This window comes from Sus scrofa, chromosome 3, assembly GCF_054392235.1.
Source record: "Sus scrofa isolate SSC_HxYL_T2T_F1_AM1 chromosome 3, Sscrofa_HxYL_maternal_Yorkshire_Landrace_v2.0, whole genome shotgun sequence".
Classification (NCBI taxonomy): Eukaryota; Metazoa; Chordata; class Mammalia; order Artiodactyla; family Suidae; genus Sus; species Sus scrofa.
In genome coordinates this window covers 67,664,804-67,685,755 of record NC_139385.1, presented here as the reverse complement: position 1 = coordinate 67,685,755, position 20,952 = coordinate 67,664,804, and the positions used below count along the sequence as shown (strand labels likewise).

Genomic DNA, 20,952 nt, shown 5'->3' with positions numbered 1-20,952 from the left:
GAGAATGTTCGCTTACTGCAGAAGTAAGCAGCAAATGAGGCAGAGAGGAACAAAAAAGGGCAGACCTAGATGCCCCTGCCACCTTCACATGGTGTTTATTATACTAAGGATAAACTCAGTATTAGAGTTGGAGTTTCTTTAATTCTGCATGAAAAGAAATTTATTAGCTTTCTCTGAACAGAGTCCTCATCGTCTCCCATTTACTCTGGGTCTTTTTGTCGAAGGTGTATTTAAATGTACCCAGAGCATGTGCTTGCCTGGCCAGGAAATTATAAGGATAAAAGGAGGGGCTGTGGGGTGAGGGAGACACTTGGGGCCCTGCATTTACAACCTGGGGTAAACTCTCTATTGCCCCTCTTGTGACCTTGAACTGGTCACTTTTCCACCTCTAACACTGGGTCCAAACGTTCAGAGGTCACCTTGAGCACTCAGATTATGATGGGGAAGTGCTTGGCTACAGCTTCCCCCACCCGCCCCCATCCTAGGAGATCAGAAGTGGGAGGGCCGAGGGGGGATTCAGGCTCTGTGCCTCAGTGTGAGACAGAGCCCTTTGGAAGCAGAAAGGCCGGGCTGCTTTACCTCCTCTGGTCCTAGACCTCCTCTTGGCTGCACCCACTGGTGCACACTCTGGACTTGTGCTGCATAGTAGCTTAGAGGGCACCAGGCACAGGCCGTTGTGCTCAAGGCGTGTCCTTACGGACTGGATTGTGTCTCCCCCCCCCCCCCAGCCCCCACAATCTCCTTCATGTGTTGAAGTCCTAATCCCCAAGGTGACTGTACTTGGAGCATCTCTAGAGTTAAGTAAGTTTGAATGAGGTCCTAAGAGCGGGTCCTAGTGGTGTCCTTAGAAGACAAGCAAGAGACCAGAGAGGGTGCCCAGAGAACAGTCCACTTGAGGACCGGGAGAGCTGGCCATGTGCACGCTGAGGAGAGGCTTCAGGAGAACCCAGCCTGCTGGCACCTCAGCCTGGGTCTTCTGGTCTGTAGAACTGTGAGAAAACAGATCTGTGTTGTATTAAGCCTCCCAGTCTGTGGTTTTGTTACGGCAGCCCCAGCAGGCTGATACATGGCTGCTGTGGGTCTCCGTGATTTTTCTTTTCTTCTTTTTTAAATGTACTATTTTTGACTGCACCCACAGCGGTGGAAGTTCCTGGCCCAGAGATCGAACCTGTTTCACAGCAGTAACAGTGCTGGATCCTTAACCCACTGAGCCACCAGGGAACTCCCTCAGTGTTCTTTCTTGATATCCAGGTTGGCCCACGAGGAGCTGGGAGAGCTGTCCCACTCCGCGTCACAGCCGTGCAAGGTAGTTACAGGCAAGCTGTTTTGGAGGTCGTCTTCTCTCTGTTCTCCTTCAGATCTATTTCAGGAGAAGCCATCTGAGTGGTGCTGTCAGCCTGCCCAAGGCGCTGGGGGTCTGGTGTGCACGGTGACGCACAGGAACGGGGCCGTCTGACAGCAGTCACCCCTGAAGTGCCAGGTTGGCCCTGGATTCTGATCCCCTCCCGATTTCCCCCCTAAAACCATGGTGGTGGATAATCATCCAGTATTTTTAGAGCTGCTTTGCAGTTTCTCTGTGCAAACCTCTCCTTGGGTACATGGCTTAATCCTCTCATCCAGCCTTGTTTAAGATCTACAGAGGGCTATATTTATTTGACTTTATTTGAAATTTCAGGGCTTTTCAGAATGTTGCTCCAAGAAATCTGATGAATATGAAACTCTAGAATTTATGCCTTAAAAGGCTTAAGCTACTGATATGTTTGTAGGTTTTTTTAAACCATCTAGGGCAGGGCAGCTTAAAAAAAAACCCTTGGAATTAATGTCAGAAGGCCTTTGTATAATTAATTTTATATTTTTGAGCAGTTTTCGATTCAGAAAATACAGAGTTCCCATATATGCCCCAACCCCACACGGAAAGGTTTTGGCTTTTGTTAACTTTTCGCAGTCAGAAGGGACAGAGTCGCCTTTTCAGAGAAGTCTTTTGTTCCTTGGCTAGATTGATGACCTTTAGTGATCAGGTGGAGGGTGAGTATCTGACACCTATCTCCATCTGTGGCTTGAATGAACTTCGTTAGACCTTGCGCCCAGAAGGGTGTCACCATGCCTACCATGGGCCTGACAGAGCCACCAGAGGTGCCACTGGCAGGCCGGGCCCTGCCAGGAGAGCTTTCAGCCCAGCTCAGGGCGTCTGATGGACCCGGGACTATAATTGGGTACGTTGGTGCTGGCTGCCTGCTGGCCAGGGCTGGAAAGATGTGAGTGTGTTTCCACCTCTTGATGGCCATGCCTGTGGCACCTTCACAGTTGGTCCTCACTGAACCCCAGTGACGGGACTGGATGACAGTCCTGGGGGTGGGTAGGTGATCCTGCGTGGGGCCGGCCAAGTCACCCAGTGGAGGAGAACGTTCCAACTGATGGGAGCCTGCCTCTCTGGCTCTCATCAGTGTCCTGGACAGCTCAGAAGGGTCCAGGGCCTGCAGTGGGCTGACAAGGCAGGCCTTGGGTGGCTTGGAGGGTGTGCCTGCTTCAGGCCAGCTTCCAGTTTTAAGTTTTCCTACAGATTTCTTCTAGTGGGAGGTGGGAGCAAATCTAAAAAATGAATTTCGAAGGCACATTTTTCTCTGATCTCTTTGTTACCCAACTGCCAAGAATGTTGAAAAAAAAAAAAGTGAGCTTTCAAATAGAGATTTTAATTAGTTTTCACTGTCACTGCTCTTGGTGACGATAATTTTACATAAGATATGTGACTGGGAGACACTTTTAAGGGGGCCTTTTTTCGCACTGTGTTCTCTGCGCTGTAGAACTCACTGTGAGTTTCAGAGAAAAATAACGATACAGGTATCTCTTGACATTTTTCTTACTGTTACACAGCATTCTTTCCTTAGCATTCTTTCTCCAAACAAAGGTACAACCAGCCAAGGACTCTTTCTGGAACTAGGGGACAGTGAAAGAAGGGGAAGATGGTTCTGGCAACTTCCTTGAGTGGTCTCTTCCTGGGTCTGGGAGAGCCTCTCAAAGGCAAAGATGGCCCTGGGGTAAGATGTTTGCTAATCGACCTGAAATTGCTTGTCCTCTTCCATTACTAAGCGGTTTTAGTTCCTTCTGTGGTTGTTGCCTTGTTGGGTTTCACTTTATTTGCAGAATTGAGTAGTGTTTCCTTCAGAGCTAGTGGGCCTGTCCTGACTTTAATTGTGCTGGTGACAGAATGGCCTTTATCCCCTAGAGACCTGCCAGGACAAGAGACTGCCCTTTCTGCGTTGGTTGCAGATGGAGCCTGTCTGTTCTGGGGCGGGGGCCACCTTGGCCCAGCCTGACGAGGCCCCAGCTGGTTTGTCCCAAGTGGACAAGAGGTCTGTCTTCAGGAGCCGGGACGAAGCTTCAGGAGCACCTGAGAGAGCTCTGTAGCACCTCTGAGCTGGAGCCCAGTGCCGTGCTCCAGGCTTAGCAGCTCCCAGGTCTGACCCTGTCCTGACCCTCTGGTCTGCTCTCTCCGTCCCCTGCCGTACTAGGCCTCCCTGTTCCCTGAATTAACTGTCCCTGAGCGAACCCGTACCTTGGAGGTCATCTCTGTCCACACTGCATCTGGACCACCTTTGTCCAGATTGAGGTTCTTCTCACCTCCCCCAGCCTGTGCCGTGTGTTTCACTCTGTCTTGGTGCCATCCTGTCTGAAGGTCTTACTCCCCCGTTACCCTGTTGGGTTCTTGCAGGCAGGGACACCTCGGGCTCACTTGCACCACTTCAGAGTACCTGGCTTGGCACCTGTTGGACAAGGGAACGAACACCTCTGGTTCCAGGTTGCAGGCTCCTCTGAACACTCAGAGGGTCACAGGCCAGTGGGCCAGGCTGCCTGGCTAAGGACAGGAAGGCCGGCAGAGCTGCCCACCCCCGCCTGGTCTGCCCCTGCTGGCCGGATCTTCACCTGTGCTTGGGGTGAGGGTCCAGGACAGGTGTGCTGCTCAGGTGACCCAGGTGGGCAGCTTTGAGCCCTGTCCTAAGGAATGCTGGGGCCTCTTTGTAAAATTGCTTTTCTTGGGTTCTCACCATCCCTGCCACCATTGGCTTTGCACTAACAGCTGTGGCCAGGCTGCCTGGGAGGGTCCTCTTTGTCTTGGTCCAGGCCACCCTCTGAGGGGTGGCTGTGAAGCGGAAACACTGGCTGATGGGGGAGCTTCAGCCCCACCCTCCCCCACGGCTCTAGGAGGGGCGGAGTGGAAGAGGCTGACTGGCTGGGACCCTGGCAGGGTGCTGACTTCTTGATTTGGCTGCACCCACTCCTCCTGGATGGAATGTGGCAAGAAAGGACATGCTCTTTGCTGCCAGGCCCACCTCCCAGCCCAGCAGCCACAGAGCGGGTTCCCCGTCTCAGCTCCATCACATTACAATCCAGTAGCTGAAACTGGTGACCCCTCTTTTCAGAGAGGTCACGTGTGAAGTCAGGACTGCCTGCCTGTTATTTCCCTGTGGGAACATGGGGCACTGAGGTCCTTTTAGTGTCTTCTTTGCCTGTTCTACCAACAGTGTTCCAGAGCTCCCCAGTGGCTCACCGGGTTAAGGATCCAGCATCGTCACTGCTATGGCGTGGGTTTGATCCTTGGCCTGGGAACTTTTGCGTGGCCAAAAAAAACACAAAAAACAAAAAACACAGTGTTCCATTTTAACAGCTAAAGCAGCAGATAACACCCAATGTTACTAGAGATTTACTTGTAAAGCTCGCAGGTTTCGCCCCACTTTACGTTCCAGGGTACGTAGAAGACAGAGACTTCTCTCCCCGATTTGGGTTGTTGGTACAGGGGCTAAACTCTGCCTGGTTGGGTGCTGCCCACTGGGAGGCCTGGGACAGGCTGCCCCCGTCTCCTGGCTCACTGCCTTGTTCCAGAAATAGCTTGGTCTTCCCGGCACTTCACTCATCGGTTGCTGCTTCGCATTTATAGCCCTTTATGGAATTTTGTTTCTTCTCAGAAAGTTTTATATTCTCTCATGACTATACAGTCAACTTTGACGCCTCTGCATCAGAAAACAAGCTCTCGTAGTGGTTATAAGGAGAAGCCGGGCCCACTTTGTTCCTGTCATCCGAGGCACGCAGAACTTTCCAGCGACTGTCAGTCCGCTGCGGCCATGGCAGTCTGGAAGGAAATGGAATGGACAGTGGCGGTGGAGTGGACTTGGCCATGCCTCACTCAGCCCCCGAACCATCATGCAGAAGGTGCTGGAGCAGGGTAGGGGTGGGGGCCGAGGGCCAGCAGGAGCCAGCTGGTTGGGAGCTCTGAGTGGTATGTCGCCAGAACTGGGGTGAGCCTGAGGCTTCTTTTGGGATGAGGCCCCGGAGCCGGCTCTTGCTGTGTTTTCTTCTCCCAACTTCATTAGCTTAGAGTCTGGAAAGTTAACGTACTGCACTGATGACTTGTTTTCTGGAAACTAGAACCAAAGCTCGGCTTCTTGTAGCTGTGTCCAGCAGGGTCTGACGTACCCTCTGGGGGCTGGTGTGGATGCTCAGCTTCCTGTCTAGCGTGCATTTGCCATTAGGCTTGCGGAAAAATACTAGGCAGGTCTTCGGGGCCCTAGTGTCCCCAGGCAGGCTAACCTTGGTCAAAGCCAGTGTCCCCACGGCGGGCCCCCACTTTGCCGCTTTTATGTGTCCAGCCGCCGCCTGAATGGCGAGCTGGCTCACGTGCCCTGCGCGCATCCCCAGACAGACCTGAAGGAGGATGCGGCATCGCGTAGAGCGGGGGATGCCTGCGTTCTTCTTGAATCTTGGAGTGTGCGTCACTGCGTGAGCTGGGGATGCTGCGGTGATGGTTCCCATGAGCTCCTCGACACATTCTCACTCACTAAACCGGGATATCCTACAGTGAATGAATCAGACCTGTTGGGGACAGTACAGAGAAGGAAACGACAAGCCACAGTGGTCATGTGAAAGAACCCCTGCTCATTGGGTTCACGTGTCAGCACCAAAACTAGGTCTCGAGGGACACTTTGCTGGTTTGGGGGTCAGAGTATCTCCCATCCTGTTTTCCCACTGAAATATAACACGTCTGTGGCATGGTCTGTAAGACCTGTTTCCACCATGTGAAATGCAGAACATTATATATCTTTTCTTTCTCTTTAGTAGGGTTTTTGTCTGTTTATCCTGTTCACAAATTTTCATCTTTTTAAAAACTTTATTTTGAAATATTTTGATAAAAATATTGACTATTTCTGTCAAGGACCTTAATCTCAGCTTAGGAAAAGGAAATTGAACATGAGATGATGCAAAAAAAGAAGCTGCCCTTCTCCCAAGTTTGTTTCTTTTGCCTTCTCTAGGGAGGCCTGACTTGGGTCTGTGGTGCCGATTGTGAAAAGCAAATATGGGTGACCAGAGGGGACACTTGTAAAGACTGTGGGTGGATGGAGTTCCCACCCTGGCTCAGCAGAAACGAATCTGACTAGCATCCACGAGGACACAGGTTCCATCCCTGGCTTGCCCAGTGGGTTCAGAATCCAGCGTTGCTATGTCTGTGGTGCGGGCCAGCAGCTGTAGCTCCTATTCGACCCCTAGCCTAGGAATCTCCTTTTAGGGTGGGTTCAGCCCTAAAAAGACAAAAAAGATTGTGGGTGGTGACAAGGAAATACTATGTGTCTTGCATCTTAAATATTTTCTTCCAAGGGGTCCTGAGAAGACATGGAGGGAAGGAAGTTAATATTCTAATGAAGATTGTAATTTTAAAATAATATTTGTGGTGTTCGCATCATGGCTCAGTGGTTAACGAATCCGACTAGGAACCATGAGGTTGTGGGTTAGGAATCCAGCGTTGCAGTGAGCTGTGGTGTAGGTTGCAGACGTGGCTTGGATCCTGAGTTGCTGTGGCTCTGGCATAGGCCAGCAGCTACAGCTCCGATTAGACCCCTAGCCTGGGAACCTCCATATGCCAAGGGAGCGGCCCTAGAAAAGGCAAAAAGACAAAAAAAAATAATAATAATAATAGTAATAATATTTGTGAAAGTATTTAAAATTTAAGGAACTCAACAGGTGGAAAAGAGTGTGCCTTATTTTTGTTTTTTGATTTTTAGGGCTGCACCTGTGGCATGTGGATGTTCTCAGGCTAAGGGTTGAATCAGAGCCGCAGCTGCCACAATGCCAGATCCTTAACCCACTGAGCGAGGCCAGAGATTGAATCCACGTCCTCATGGATACTAGTTGGGTTCTTAACCTGCTGAGCCACAGCGTGTGTTTGTAGCCTGAATTACTGTGCCTGGAGCTCGGTTTGTGTTTGGGAAAGAGCACCTTGGCTAGTAAGGTCCATCTTCTGGCCCTGAGCTCCCTCCTTAGCTCATGACCTTGGCAGAGCCTCTCCAGCCCTGTGAGCCTGGGTCCCGTATATCAGATGCTGCCCAGCAGCCCAGTCACCCGAGACAATCTCTGGGCAGGTGCTTTCTTTCCGTGGAGATCAGGTGAGGTGGGTCGGCAGCCAGAGGGCAGCTTGGGCTGGCGGTTCACGTCTCCTCCTCTCTTGACCTCCTCGAAAGCTTTGGAAATGTTATGAGAAACATGATCCTTTCTGTGAATGGGCAGCAGGTACAAAGTCCAGGGGAGCATCATGTTGTAAACAGACTGGCTCTTGTTGGCAGAGGTATCATGGGCAGCACCCCGAGTGTGCCATGTCCCGAGGCCACAGTGCCAGTACCGCCCGGGCCTCAAGATGGTAACTGTGTATGTTTCCAGCCTGGCCGTTTACACAGCAAACCCCAGAGCCATGCTTTGTGCTTTTTCCCTCTGACTTCTCTTGATTTTGTGTATAAGAGCAAACAACATGTAGGGGTGCTCTGCTCTCAGGGATCCCTAGATCCCCACTCACAGTCCAGGGAGGGCCACTGCACCCCAGTCATCTGCCTGGCTAGACTGCTCCCTAATGGGGGAATGGTGGTGGTCACCATTGTTTTGGCAATCTAGCTGCAGTGTAGACCTCAGGGGCCACTGCAGGCGATCCTGGCCTCAGGCCAGAAAAAGGTGGCGTGGCAGTTGTGGCAGGAGAGTCTCCCAAGGTCACGTCTGTGTGGTGGTTCCTATACTGCAGCCTCATCTGTCATCTTAAATTAAGATAAAACCTGAGTTCATTTTTGGTGGGTTCTCTTTGTCATTAATTTGTAGATCTCTCTTAATTTTAGTAGTTTAAGAGCTCTAAGAGAAGATTTTTTACCTAATTTAATGTTTATGTTACCCAGAACAACACTGGGTGTTCTGTAACTTTTCTCTTTGGAGTTTCGGAAACACTTGTGATAGGGTCTCTGCATTGGCTGCTGCAAGTTGTGAGTTAAGATAACTCTGTCCAGCCTCCCCTCCCCGCGCTTCCTGGGAACTCTCCCCACCAAGCTTGGGGCTTAGGGCGGCACCCAGGCTGCCCACGGGTGCCCAGCCCAGCCAGGGCCCTGGAGAGAGCTGGGCTGGAACCGGGGCTCCATGCATTCGGCTTCAGTGCCTGTAGCTGGAGAGTTGAGAGTGGGAGCTATGGCCTCCACCATGTGCACAGGGTCCTTTGTGATGTGAGGGAGTGACATGGGGGGAGCAGAGGGAGCAGAGAAGTGTTGTTTATCCTGCTGACATGGACTCAGCCATTTTCCTGCCCGGGTTTTGTAAGTCAGCCAAGCGGCTTTATGAAGATGAACCTTTCTGGGCGTTCCCATCACAGCTCAGTGGGTTACGAACCCGACTAGCATCCACAAGGATGCAGGTTCCATCCCTGGCCTCGCTCAGTGGGTTAAGGATCTGGCATTGCTGTGGCTGTGGTTGAAGGCCCGCAGCCGCAGCTGTGATCCACTTTTAGCCTGGGAACTTCCATATGCCATAGGTGTGGCCCTAAAAAGGTAAAAAAAGGAAAAAAGAACATTCCTTTCTAGTTAAACTTGCCTTAATTGGGTTCTCCACCCTGTAGCACAAGGTCCTGTCTGTCAGGCACGGTATTTTGGCCAGGGTGGGAGTGCCCAGAACCTGCTCTCACCGTGACAGCCCTGTCACCCACCCCCAAGGACTGGGGTAGCCTGCCTCCCGGGGAGGTGGGCATCCCCTCTCTGCACTGTGATCCTGAGGAGCCTTGAGCAGCTAAAGACCGCACCCACACTGGCCATTCCCTTCCCTGAAAGGACAGACCCCTCCCCAGAGGGAGAAGAACCGAAGCAGTGGGGAGTGGGACTTTGGCCCTGCAGGCTAGAGAAGCACAGGGCCCAGCTTCCAGGGGGCCGCCTCTGGGTGGGGGAGGTGGAAACAGTCACTGGTGGGGGGGCCCTGCAGCCTTGGTTTGGGTGGGAAAAGAGTAGAGTCTCAGGTAGCCCAGGGCTGGGGCTTAGTCTGCCTGCCCCTCCCGGAGGAGCCAGGCTTCTCTTCTGGCTGGAATGGAGCTTGGAGTGAGTGCTCTGGGGGTGTGGCTTCTGGGTCTGGAAGATTCCTTCCTTCCTTGGCTAGTGGGGCCTTCAGTGGAGCCCCACCCAGAGATAAGCGGACCCACAGGCCCAGGGAAGCCCTGCCCTCCCCTCTGGCTCTCCACTGCCAGTCTTTATTGGCAGTGGGGGTTGGTATACGCTGGTGCTGCTGAGGGGCCAGCACACAGAGAACTCTCAGTTAATTACATGAGGGGGACAAGTGGCCGAGTTGACAAAGGAGCAAGACAGGAGGTTTGTCACAGTCATGGCCCTTCTGGGAGAGGGGACGGGCATTGGCACTGGAGGGCATTGTCTCCAGCGCTCAGGGGCAGCTCTGACAATGGACTGTGCTGCTCAGGGCCTGCAGGGTCCTTGTTTGTGGTGCTCTGAGGATGCGTGTGGTCGGTCACCCTGTGACAGTTGAAGCATGGGGCGTGGGAGTGAGAGGAATGACACCCAGGACACTGGGCCCATTCAGCCTGAGCAGGAGCCTTTAGAATCCGGGGTTCCAGTAACCGGGGCACCCCTGATGGAATGGGGAGCAGTGCAGGCCAACCCTTAGCACAGGGGAGTCTCAGGAGAGGCTTTACCAGCACCAGGGTGGCCATGAGAAATAAAGTACAGCCTGCCAAGTCAGTAAATGAGGGATGTCACAGGTATCGGCCATTGTGCCACCTCTGCTGAGCTGGAGGGAACTCGGGAAGGAAACAAAGAACACCTGCCACCTAGCAGCCATCAGACTGCAGCCACTCCCATGGGGAGCCCCCAGGGTGTGAAACCCGAGGTGCTGGCCCCAGGGAGCTGAGGTGCAGGCCCTAGGACCCCTGTTGGTGAGCCCTGGCCCTCATGCCTCTCCTTGTGTAGAAAGTGCCCAGTTCCTTCACTTAAATATCTGGCTTTCCTGTTCTTAGTGGTAATCTTTTGACCCTTTGTGGTCAAATTTCTATGTCCCCTTGCTGCCCCCTGGCTTCCTCGGAGCAGTGTTCTCAGGATAACTTGAGGCGCTGCCTCCCAGGAGCATGTCCCCAGTTTTGTCCACTGGATAAAACAGAACTCTCAGCTTTTAGGTTGTGCATACACTTCTCTAGTGTACAGCCCTCCAGTGGTCCACCATTCTACCATCTGAGTTTCTGCTGGGTGTCCTGTGGTGTGTTCCCTGAACAGCCTTCCTTTTCAAACTGGCGTTCCTGAGACCTAGGCCATGAGAGACCCTCCCTGCTGTTGACAAGATGATCAGTTTATAGAGAAGAAGCCACCTGGGTGTAGAAGCGGGAAAGGGTGGGTGCCTAAGGAGAGCGGCTGGAGTGTGGGTGTGGGAGGGCTTCTTAGGACAGAGGGGACAGCGGACCCACCAGCCTGCACCTGCTACTGATGCTTCCCCAGCATCACACGCGCTTCTTATTACACGTGTCTCCTTGCCCTGGTGTGAGCGCCCAGATCCACGTTGCTCAGCAGTTTGTCCAGGGCGACTTGGTTTCAGTCTGGTTCCTGCAAGAATTCCCCCAAAGGCACGTGGTTTGTAATCAAGACACAGGGGTCGAGCCCCAAGACCCCTAAGGAGCTGATGGGTGAGGAGGGGTGAGGGGTGTGTCCCCTGAGGACACACAGGAGGTGAGGGTACTGCCCTGTCCAGAGGGCAGCTGGCAGGACAGGAGAGGAAGGGTCACGGGCAGCTGGCAGGACAGGAGAGGAAGGGTCACGGGCCTCACTAGTGCTGTGTGGGGACAGATGGGGGCCTGTGGAGGGACTCTCTGAAGCCGGGGCAGTGGGGCAGCCCCGCTGAGGCAGGCTGAAGCCTCCTGGATTTATGGGGAGGATATAGCAGGCAGAATCGCTGATGGATTGGGTCTGTTGCTGAAACTCTGTCCACTGGTGGCAAAAAAAAAAACTTGGAGACAGTTTTCGGAGAGAAACATTGCTTTATTGCTTTGCCAGGCAAAGGAGGCTGCAGCAAGCTAATGCCCTAAAGACTGTGTGCCTCCTTTGGGAGAGAATAGGAGGTGGTTTTATAGTTGGGAGAGTGGAAAATAGGGCCACAGCTAAGGATCAGGGTGGAGGCAAGCTTGCATTCTTCTTCAGAGCTGGTGTTTAGTGGCCCCGGGACTGGGCCTGGTGGTCTTGGAATGAAGAGGTGTGCATCATTTGTTGGGGGTTTTACTTCTGCAGATGAGCTCAGAGATATGTCTTCCTTGAGGGGGAACCAGGACCTGCCCCAGGGCCGCCCTATTCCTGACTGTTCCTGGCTGGTCTCTGCATCCTCTCCCTTCCCTGATAAGCAACTGTCTGAACCTTCCCCTTGGAGCCCAGGAAAGGCCATGGAGGCTAAATGAGGCCTATTTCCTGAAAGCTAGAAGTGGGGGACCCAGAAAGGCTTTCGTGCCCGGAGCCCCAGGGGCCCTGCTCAGTTTCAGGCATGGGTGTGAGTGGAGCGCTGGAGCCTGTGCTGATCGCATTTCTGGGCTGCAGCAATGGGGAAAGATGCAACCGCCACTGACTGAGGCAGGAGCTGAGGGGCTGGGAGATGGGAGAATGGGAACCGTCTGGGCTTGTCCTCCTCAGGGACACCGCCCTGCCTGTTGTCCCAACTCAGCTGTCCTTTAGAGGAACAGCCATGCCACTTAGTGACCGACTCCTCCCCTTGGAGTCCAGGGAAATGTGTTTGAAGCTGGGCTAAGGCCCTCAGTTTTCTCGGCTGCCTTATTCTGGAGTCAGTGAAATCAGTTAAGCAGAAGCAGAGCTGGAGCTGTGAAAGATGGTGCGTCTCCTCACTCAGCACAGTCCTGTGGGCCCAGGTTGGCCTGTGTCCACAGGTGGGAACACGCACCAAGGGCAAGGCACTGCTCGTGTTCCTGTGCTTGCCTGTCATTTTCCTGCATTTAAATACCAGCAGTGCCAGACCGATGTCCTGCCGCTGGAGCCAGGCCTTGTTCTTTGAGTCCAGCCTGACTCAGCGCCCCCTCCCTGCACAGGGGCTGGAGCAGGAAGTAGGAGAGAGCAGGGTCCCCTCAGAAGGGGAGGAGGATGCGGCCTCCCTCCAGGCTTTCTCCAGTACTGGCCTGAGGCGTGACCCTCTGGAGAACAGGACCGCAGGAGTTCCAGCTGAAGGCTCAGCCCTTGGGGCTGGACTGGGGTCTCCTTGCACACTCCCTGCCCACCGGGAACCCTGCCGTGATGACTCCACCTGCCTTCTTCTCCCCTCACCTTACGGGGTAGGGGTGGGTGGGACCCAGGCGCAGAGAAGGTGCCTTGCAACGGTGACATGGTTCCCAGCGACTGACCAGGTCTGAGACCAGTGCTCTGGCTCCCCGCACCTCCTCTTCCACTCACCTGCTTCTTCCTGACAGCAACCTCTATTGGGGGGTTATTAGAGTGGGGTCCTTACAGATGGAAGCACAGCAGAGGCCCTCGCCCTGGGGGAAGAGCTCTGGCTGGAGAATCCAGGGCGGCTGGGGGCTGTGAGCTGGAGGGAAGGCCTCCCAGGCCCAGAGGTGCTCCAGGAAGCATGCAGTATGGACTAGACACGGAGGAGGGTAGCAGAGCCGCAGAGAGAAACTCGCGTGTCACATAGGTGCCTCTGCGCACCACTCTGTGGCCTTCCCATGTTTCTTTCTATTGTATCACATGTGTGCGTGCCCCTTGCGGCATCCCACAGAGGCAGGTGCTGCTATTCCTGTCTTCCAGGTTGTGAAACTGAGGCTGCGAGAATCTCAGCAGCTCTGTACCCTTGGCAGGAGGAGGGGTCTGAGGTGACGTTAACTGGGCAGGTGCTTAGAGTCTAGGCCCTCACGGGTTGACCTGGGTGTCCAGGTCACAGAATGGTGGGTGTCAAGAGCCCTTATCTACAGCCTGGTGGGCTTGGGCCAGAGTATAGGGGGCCGAGACCAGTCTGCCTGTGCCCCTCAGAGTCCTCCCAGGCACCCTCTGCCCTGTCCTTGTCCTGGGGCTTCTGCCCTTCCTGCCCAGTTAGTACCTGAGCCTTTGCTTCAGGCAGCATTCCTTGCTTTTTATGGCAAGAGCGTATTTGACTTTGTTTAAAAGATTAAGATCTTTCCTAGGTGGTTGGCTTGGTTAAACCTGAAAAAAAAAAAAAAAGGAAGATTAGCTTTCTTCCACTACTCTTTGACCAGGGCAGTAGGGGGTGGGGGGCATCCGGTAGGAAGGGAAACCCTCAGGTGGGCCGCAGGGCCCCTCCCCCTGCCCTGCCTCCCAGGACCTGTCCCTTTGCTCAGCTTTTGGTGGCCCTTCCCCACCACACAGCACCCTGGCAGGCATCAGGTGGTGGTGTCCTGCATTGTTTTACAGTCTCTTCTTTAACCTTTCTCAGCCGATGGCTCATGTTTGTCTGTTTCAGGAAGAGTGACTTTGGATGCGCTGCCCTCACCACTGTCTGTCATTTTCTTTGCATGAGATTTTGATTCACAGATTTTAATTTCTGAGTCTTACGTAGAAACACACATTCATTGATCCATTCCAGTAAAAGCCGGAGGAATTTTCTGCTGCCCTTGGTGGCTGTTCTGAAACATTCAGAATCCAGGCCTTCCTGGTCCTTTGCCATCTCTTCCTTTCTGGTGACTGACAGGGCAGATGCCTGGGAGCAGAATGAGGGCTGTTAGACATCGGGGGCTCTGAGCTGAGCATGGACTTGGGCCAGCGCTGCCTTTTCCTTGGAGTGGAGGCTCCAGTTTGCTTTACCCTTGCCCTTCGCTCTTCTAGAGACACTGCTTCTGTCCCTCAGTGTTGGCCTTGCCCACACCTGTCATCCCAGCCACCATGACTCTACCTGTTCAGTTTGTCATTAGCAGCTGCCTGCCCCCTGCCCCCACCCCCAGGTTTGTGCCCACGCTGTTGTCATTCTCTCAGTTGCTGGGCTTTAAGGAATTGGTGGCCCTGAAGTCCCAAGGGCCACCCATGTTTCCTCTTGGGTGTAGACCAGGTCTGGTGGAGCCCTGGGTGGCCTCAGTTCCCAGCTGACTTCAGGGACCTGATGGGGCCAGAGGCTGCTTCTGGTGCCAGAGTTATGGATGGGTCCTTTTGCTCTCTTGGTTGGATTAGCAGCTCTGCTTCCTAGACTGATATTAAAGCCAGCTTCCACCAGAGTGTGGTGAGGTGCAGGCCCAGCCAGGGGGTCTCAGGTGCAGGAGGGGCAGAGACACATCAGGGTGTCCTGAGCCTGACCTCCAATTAGAGGGGGTGCGGGTTTGTCTGGTTGACCTCCTGCCAATGTGGATTCTTCACATTTCATGTTTCTTGGAGCCTGGGGTGCTTTTCCTGCCACCTGTGGGTGCATTTCTCAGGCATGGGCGCACCCCATCCAGACCACAGAGTGGCCTTCTTCCTCAGGCCTCATGCAGTTAAGTTTTAACTGGTGGTTGTAATTTTTATTTTCATCCTAGCCATTTATTGAATCCCTGGAATGTGCCAGACTTTAGTCATCAGCTGCTGTAATCGCTGTTGTGGTCTGTGCACATGGTTTGGAAAAGAATTTCTGGAGTCATATTGGGGAGGAAGAGTTTATTGAGCATGCGAAGTGGAGAGAAAGTAGAGTTTCTTGAGAAGAGAGACACTGCAGGCACAGCTGGACGACTTCCTGTTGATCAGGGAGAGCCGACCACTGTGCATGGTTGCATCCGTTTTTACAGTCCAGGGAGAGAAGAGGTCTCGTGATACACTTGCTGACTTGCTGATGGGTTGGGGAAAGAGGGGTCTTAGGATACATTTGCTGGATGTTTGGGGGCATTTAAGGCCCCTGTAGGGGTGGGGTGAGAAGTGGGCCACAATCCTTTCCTAGTAGGGGCAGGAAGGAGTAGGACAGGTTGCTCCAGGTGGGGGAGGAGCATTACAGTGAGGTGAGGGGGCATTACAAGGAGATGGGTGAGGCGATGATAAGGATCTGGTAGCTCTTGTCTTGACCAGAGGCTTTGAGTTCTAGCTCCTTGAAGGGACCTTGAAGCCCAGCAACCCCCACCTACCTCCCAGGCCTCCCACAGCAGAGGTTTCTTTCTATTTCAAGTTAAGCTCGTGTGGGGAAGGGGGGCAGTGGGGGCTCTCCTCCTGCTCCATAGTCTGGGGGGAGCTTGATTCCTTCCACAGAGTGACTCCAGTCTTCCCCTGGGGCCGTGGAATTGATAGGGATAGAGTAGGCATAGGTGATTGTAGAAGTCCCAGAAAAGGATCATAGATAGAGAGGATCTCCCTAGGGGACTTTGGGAGATCTCTGCAAGTTAATAAATTGCTCAAAAAAGCCATCAGAATAAGGCAGCCTTGCTTGACTAGTGGAGGTACAAGAATTGCCTCAGGTCGTTGGGTGGGGGTGGGATGAAGCCTGCATTCAGATTCAGACTAAGGGCAGGAATCTGAGGACCGCCCTTCTGCTGATTTGAATACACCCCTTACCAGATACCAAGGAGGAGCTACTACTCCCAGGAAGGTAGAGGCAGTCTTTTCCGACCCCCACCCTGCTAGGATGATAAAGCTGTAGCCCACCGTATCCTCGGGGCAGAGCTTCCTTGCCTGCCTGCTTGCGTCTCTCACAAGTGTCCTATCCTAATAAATCTATTTCTTGCCTATCACATTTTCTCTCACTGAATTCCTTCTGCGCAGAGGCATGAAGAACCTGAACCTCTGTGAGTCCAGACAGAGGGTAAGTGATTCTAATTTAAAACCATGGGTTCAAGTCCCAATCTGGGTTCTGGCTGGGTTCAGGCCAATAGTGCTGTCAGTTTCAGAATTACCCACCAGTCCTCTGGACTGGAGGAACCAGGCAGACAGTGATCCCACTGGGTAGGGACAGTCTCCACAGACCTGAACAGTTTCTTACTTAGTAGGTGTTAGGCCCCTGGTCCATGTTGAGACTTGAGCTGGGTGCCCAGGAGGATCTGCAGGGAGCAGAGGCTTTGGGTCTGGTGTCCATGAGACACAGGCACCTAACTGGTTCTCCCACCACCGTAGAAGACGTCCTGAGATGCACACGGCTGGCGGGTTTGGGAACCTCTGTGAGGAAGTGTTACTGAACTCAGGTTTGGCTGCTTGAAGCTTCAAAGCCAGTGCTCTAGAGACAAGTGCTGGTAGGAATGGAAATTGCTTCATTCAGAAGGCTGGCAACCTGGGGAGGTGGCGGACTCGTGTCCAAAAACCAACTCTCAAGATCCATGAAAGTTGTTTTTGTTTGTTTGGTTGGTTTTTGTTTTTCTTTTTTTAGAGCTGCACCCATCACATATGGAGCTGAAGCTTCCAGCCACAGCCACAGCAACACGGGATCCGAGCTGCATCTACCACCTACACCCACACGGCAGCTCACGGGAACGCCAGATCCTTAACCCCCTGAGCAGGGCCAGAGATCGAACCCACATCCTCACGGATACTAGCTGGGTTCATTACCGCTGAGCCACTACAGAAATGTTTCAGGAAAGTATTTAAAGGGAGGGCCTCAGAGTCTTGGTTGTCATCCACTGTGTGTAGACTTTCTCCTGATTGGTCGGTGGTGAGGGAACAGGATGGTGCGTTCCAGGAACCTGGTGCGGCCTGAAGTTAGCATCCTCCCCCTGGGGGGAGCCCTAGTTCCTGCAGAAGAGCTGGAAGGTCTTGTTCTGTATCTTTCTCAAGGGGGACCAGGGCCCTGACCCATGGCTGCACTGGGGTTTCCTGACTGTTCCTCCTGTTCCCTGCATCCCCTCCCTTCCCTAAAAAGCACCTGTTAGCATCTGCCCTTAGGAGCCCGGCGAAGGTCACAGAGGCTGAATGAAGACTGTAAAGAAGAAAGGGGGGGACACGGAAAGGATTCTTACCTGAGGGCCCCACGGGGTCCTGCTCCCTTTCAGAAGGGCTGTTGGCTGCAGGGAAGGGACAGTTGTCTCTCTTAGGTTATGGCTAGTAGTGCTTTTCGGTACCACTGAGCAGTGTGACACCCCACCCGTCAGTGACTGTGGCCATCCTGGACTGGGGGTTTTGAGAGAAAACGCTTCCTCTTTCAGACTCCTGAAGGAGCCTCCTCCTCAGGGGCTGCTCTGACGCATCCAGCTTTCATCTGACTTTCCCTCTTAGAGGGCAGAGCACCATGGTCTGCTGGACACTGGGACGGCAGGGATGTTGCGGGGAAATTGGGGTGAGAGAGGGTGGCCCAGGTCTCCAGTGAGTCCCTGAGATGGGCCCCCGAGTGGGTATCCTTGGTTTTGCTCAGGAAAGAGTTGAAGAGTAAAGGGAAAAGAGGTATGTTTAGTGACATAGGCAGAGTGCTGGCCTCTCAGAAGGTGAAAGAGGTGGCCCCAGGGCACAGGGTTCTCTGCAAAAGTGGGAGCAGCCTGGCCTGTGAGGTGGCGAGTGTTTATGGGCTGGGCAATTTCATAGGCTACGGGGTGGGAGGATTATTCCAAGTATTTTTGGAAGAGGCAGAGATTTCCAGGGATTGGGCCACCACCCACTTTTTGCCCTTTTACCGGTGGCCTCAGAACTGTCACGGCGCCTGTGGGCGTGTCACTTAGAGGCTCAGGGTCCTCTGGGCGTCCAGCCTTCCACTGTCTTGGACCTAGCTGGGTCTGCTCAAAGGCTTTGTCCCTCTTGTAAAGTCCGTTCCCTGCCCCCTTCTCTCCTCTCTAGAGAGAGAGCAGCACAGCTGTACTGGGTGTTCTTGCTTTGGGTTGATGCCCATCACCTGGCCTTGGCCTTCGCCTCCATGTGACCTTGAGGAAATCACCCAGTCTGAATTTCTATGACCTTATCTGTGCCTCTCCTTGTAAAGATGATGTGCAGAAGATCCCCAGTGTTCTGACAGCTGCAGGTGGAGCTGCCCAGTGGTCCCCACCTCAACTCCAGCTCAGCAGAGCCATGGAGTCAGAGGGGCCTCCAGACCCCTCCCAGGCCTGAGACTCCTTGCTCTGTGCAGGGGGAGGCAGGCCTTTCCCATGGCCGCTTCTTTGAGAAGCTTTGGGCAGTTGTTGCTGGCCCTCAGGGGTCCCCCGAGGCTGTGTAAATCCCATAGGGTGGAAGGGACATCACTGGGTTTGTGGTGGATTTGATGGAAGGAGGTCACACGTCAGAGTAGTTAGTTTCATGAGTTACTGCTCCTTTCTTGCCCCGAAGAAAAATATCCCAGTCCCCACACAACTCCCACACCTCTCTGTCCTCTTGATTTCAGTGTAATTGTTCCGACTAATGAGCTCAGGTCTTCAAATGGGGCTAGAAAAACTGGGATCTTGGGAATATCAGAATCCTTGGTGAATTACCTTAAATTAATGAGGCTAATAAGAGAAGCCGAGTTTAGCTGTGCAAATTAGCTTCGTGTTCTGGGTTTTGATGACTTAAATTGCGGATCCTAATTAGATGCCCGCAAATAACCATGAAGTGGCTTCTAATGTCCTTTTGACCTAAAATCTTCTCTGATCTGTGAATTCCATCAAGTGTAAAACTATAGATATTCCCCTTTAAGCGTTTATAAAACTATAGATATTCCCCTAGTCTCAAGGTGCCTCGAGTACCAGCCACTCTCTAGGGGAAGAGGCAGGTAAGTGGGGGGTGTGGGGACACTGCCAGGGGAAGAGGAGGGTTTGGGGAGCCTCCCTTGGGCTGATGGGATGTCAGGGTACAGATATTGTTCTTTGTTAAGTGGCAGGTCTCTACTGTCCCTAGTGAAGGGGGTGACTGGCTCACGGCAAGCTGAGCAGGGCAGCCAGGCTGGGCGAGGGCACTCTGGGGACACACGGGGAACGGTCAGGGGAGAAGACCTCCTTCCAGTTCATACCCAGGGTGATGCAGGAGGATGGCAGCAAGCTTCCCCATGTTCATGCCCCAATTGTGGCCGTGGTCTTGACATGGTCTCCTGCCGCCTCTGTCTCTCCGTCTTTTAAAGCAGCCTGAACCAGAGCTGGGCTAGAGCGTCTCAGTAAAAACACACCAGATGCAGAATTGGCATCAAAACTTTTTTCATGCTATATTGTCTTTATTACAGTCATTCAAAGAACCAAACTTGTTTTGGGTACAGCTCAGTTAATTTTCCCACAGTAAATTCTCTCGTGGAACCAGCACCTACATCTGCACACATAGCACACCAGCCCCACAAGACACCTGGCCCCCTCCCCAGTCAGTACTGCCCCCCCAACCCCAAAGGTACCAACCACCATGTTGACTTCTGACACCATAGGCTTTTTCGGCCAGTGCTGGAATGTTATCAAATGCACTTGCCTAGAATATGCTCCCGTGGGTCCAGCTTCCCCCTTGACCATATTCCCAAGAGTCGCCTGTGTTTTGTCCATTCTCCTGTTGATAGACACTTGGATCATTCCTAGTTTTTGAATATTATCAATGTTACTGCTTTAAGTATTCTTTACCCCCCCCCCCCCGCCTTTTTTGGGTGAACACAAAAGAATGCATTTCTGTTAGCAAGGCCCCTCTGACTTAGGTACCAGGTCACGTTCAGCGTGAGCAGATGCCACCAGTTTCCCCACGTGGCCGTGCCAGCTTACCCTCCACCAGTCATGTCAGGGTCCCGTCCATTCTGCATCCTTGCCAGCACTTGGTATTGTCTGCCTTTTTCATTTGAGCTCTTCTAGTGGGTGTACCTCAGTTATAGCAAGCATTTTCCTGATGACTAAATTTTTTTATGTGTGAATTGCCTTTTTATGATTGTTTTAACAGCCGTAGAGTAGTGTGTCTCATAGATGTTCCAGAACGTACTCCTCTGTAGCTGGGCATTTTGATTGGTTCCACTGTTCCTCCTTATCAGTAATGTCACAGCTAGCATCTCTGACCGTCGGCAAGAATATCGTTACTGTTTACAGATTTTTGATAAATAATGTCAGATTGCTTTCTGAAATGCTCCAACCTCTCAGTAAAACGTCATCAACAGTATAAGGCAGCCCTGTCATTTCCCTTAGGTCTGCCAGCAAAGCATATTCTTATTTGAGGAACAAATAAACCAGGAGTTCCCATTGTGGCACAGTGGAAATGCATGCGAGTAGTATCCATGAGGATGTGGGTTCGATCCCTGATCTTTCTCAGTGGGTCAGAGGTCCAGCATTGCTGTGAGCTGTGGTGTAGGTCGCAGTCGTGGCTCTGATCCTGCTGTGGTTGTGGTGTAGGCCGGCAGCTGCAGCTCCAATTTGACCTTTAGCCTGGGAACCTCCATATGCTGCAGGTAAGGCCCTAAAAGGAAAGAAAGAAAGAAAAAAAAAAAAAAAGAATAAACCTTTTTTGGAAGACACTTTAGGGGACTTTAGGTGGGGTTGGCTTTGCTTTCATTGTTATGATTAAATTTAGTCACTTTTTCAGAATGTTTCTATGTGTATTCCTCTTTTATGGGTTCGTACCTCTCACCACTTTCATTTTTAGTGAGACTTCTTTTCAATTTCTGTAAGCATTACTGTAAGATAGGGATGTTAGTATTGCAAGTACTTTCCCACTTTGCTCACTGTCATTGCCAGTTTTTGACTGGTATGCATTTTGATGTGCAAACTGTCGACTTCCCCTGGGTGACTCCTCCTGGGACCCCCAGCCAGGCCACTGCCTTCTCTGCTGAGGTGCCCAGGCCTGAGGTCCCTGGGTGTCCCAAGGGAAGTAAGCACCTGCAGGG

General features: G+C 52.7%; 1 protein-coding gene across 39 annotated transcripts in view; it reads left to right on the top strand.

Moving 5' to 3' along the window:
* The window catches only part of INPP4A (inositol polyphosphate-4-phosphatase type I A), a 123,410-nt gene that overhangs the window by 50,861 nt on the left and 51,597 nt on the right, over positions 1 to 20,952 (top strand). For 2 of the 39 annotated variants that reach the window (XM_085015378.1, XM_085015371.1), the window contains exon 1: positions 5,065 to 5,205. The exons of 33 other annotated variants lie outside the window; for them this stretch is intronic. The gene's annotated coding sequence lies outside the window, so the exon portion shown is untranslated. Of the gene's footprint in view, positions 1 to 4,957; positions 5,206 to 20,952 lie in introns of those variants that run through there. 4 more of the 39 variants (XM_085015396.1, XM_085015398.1, XM_085015390.1 and 1 more) reach the window with 4 other exon arrangements.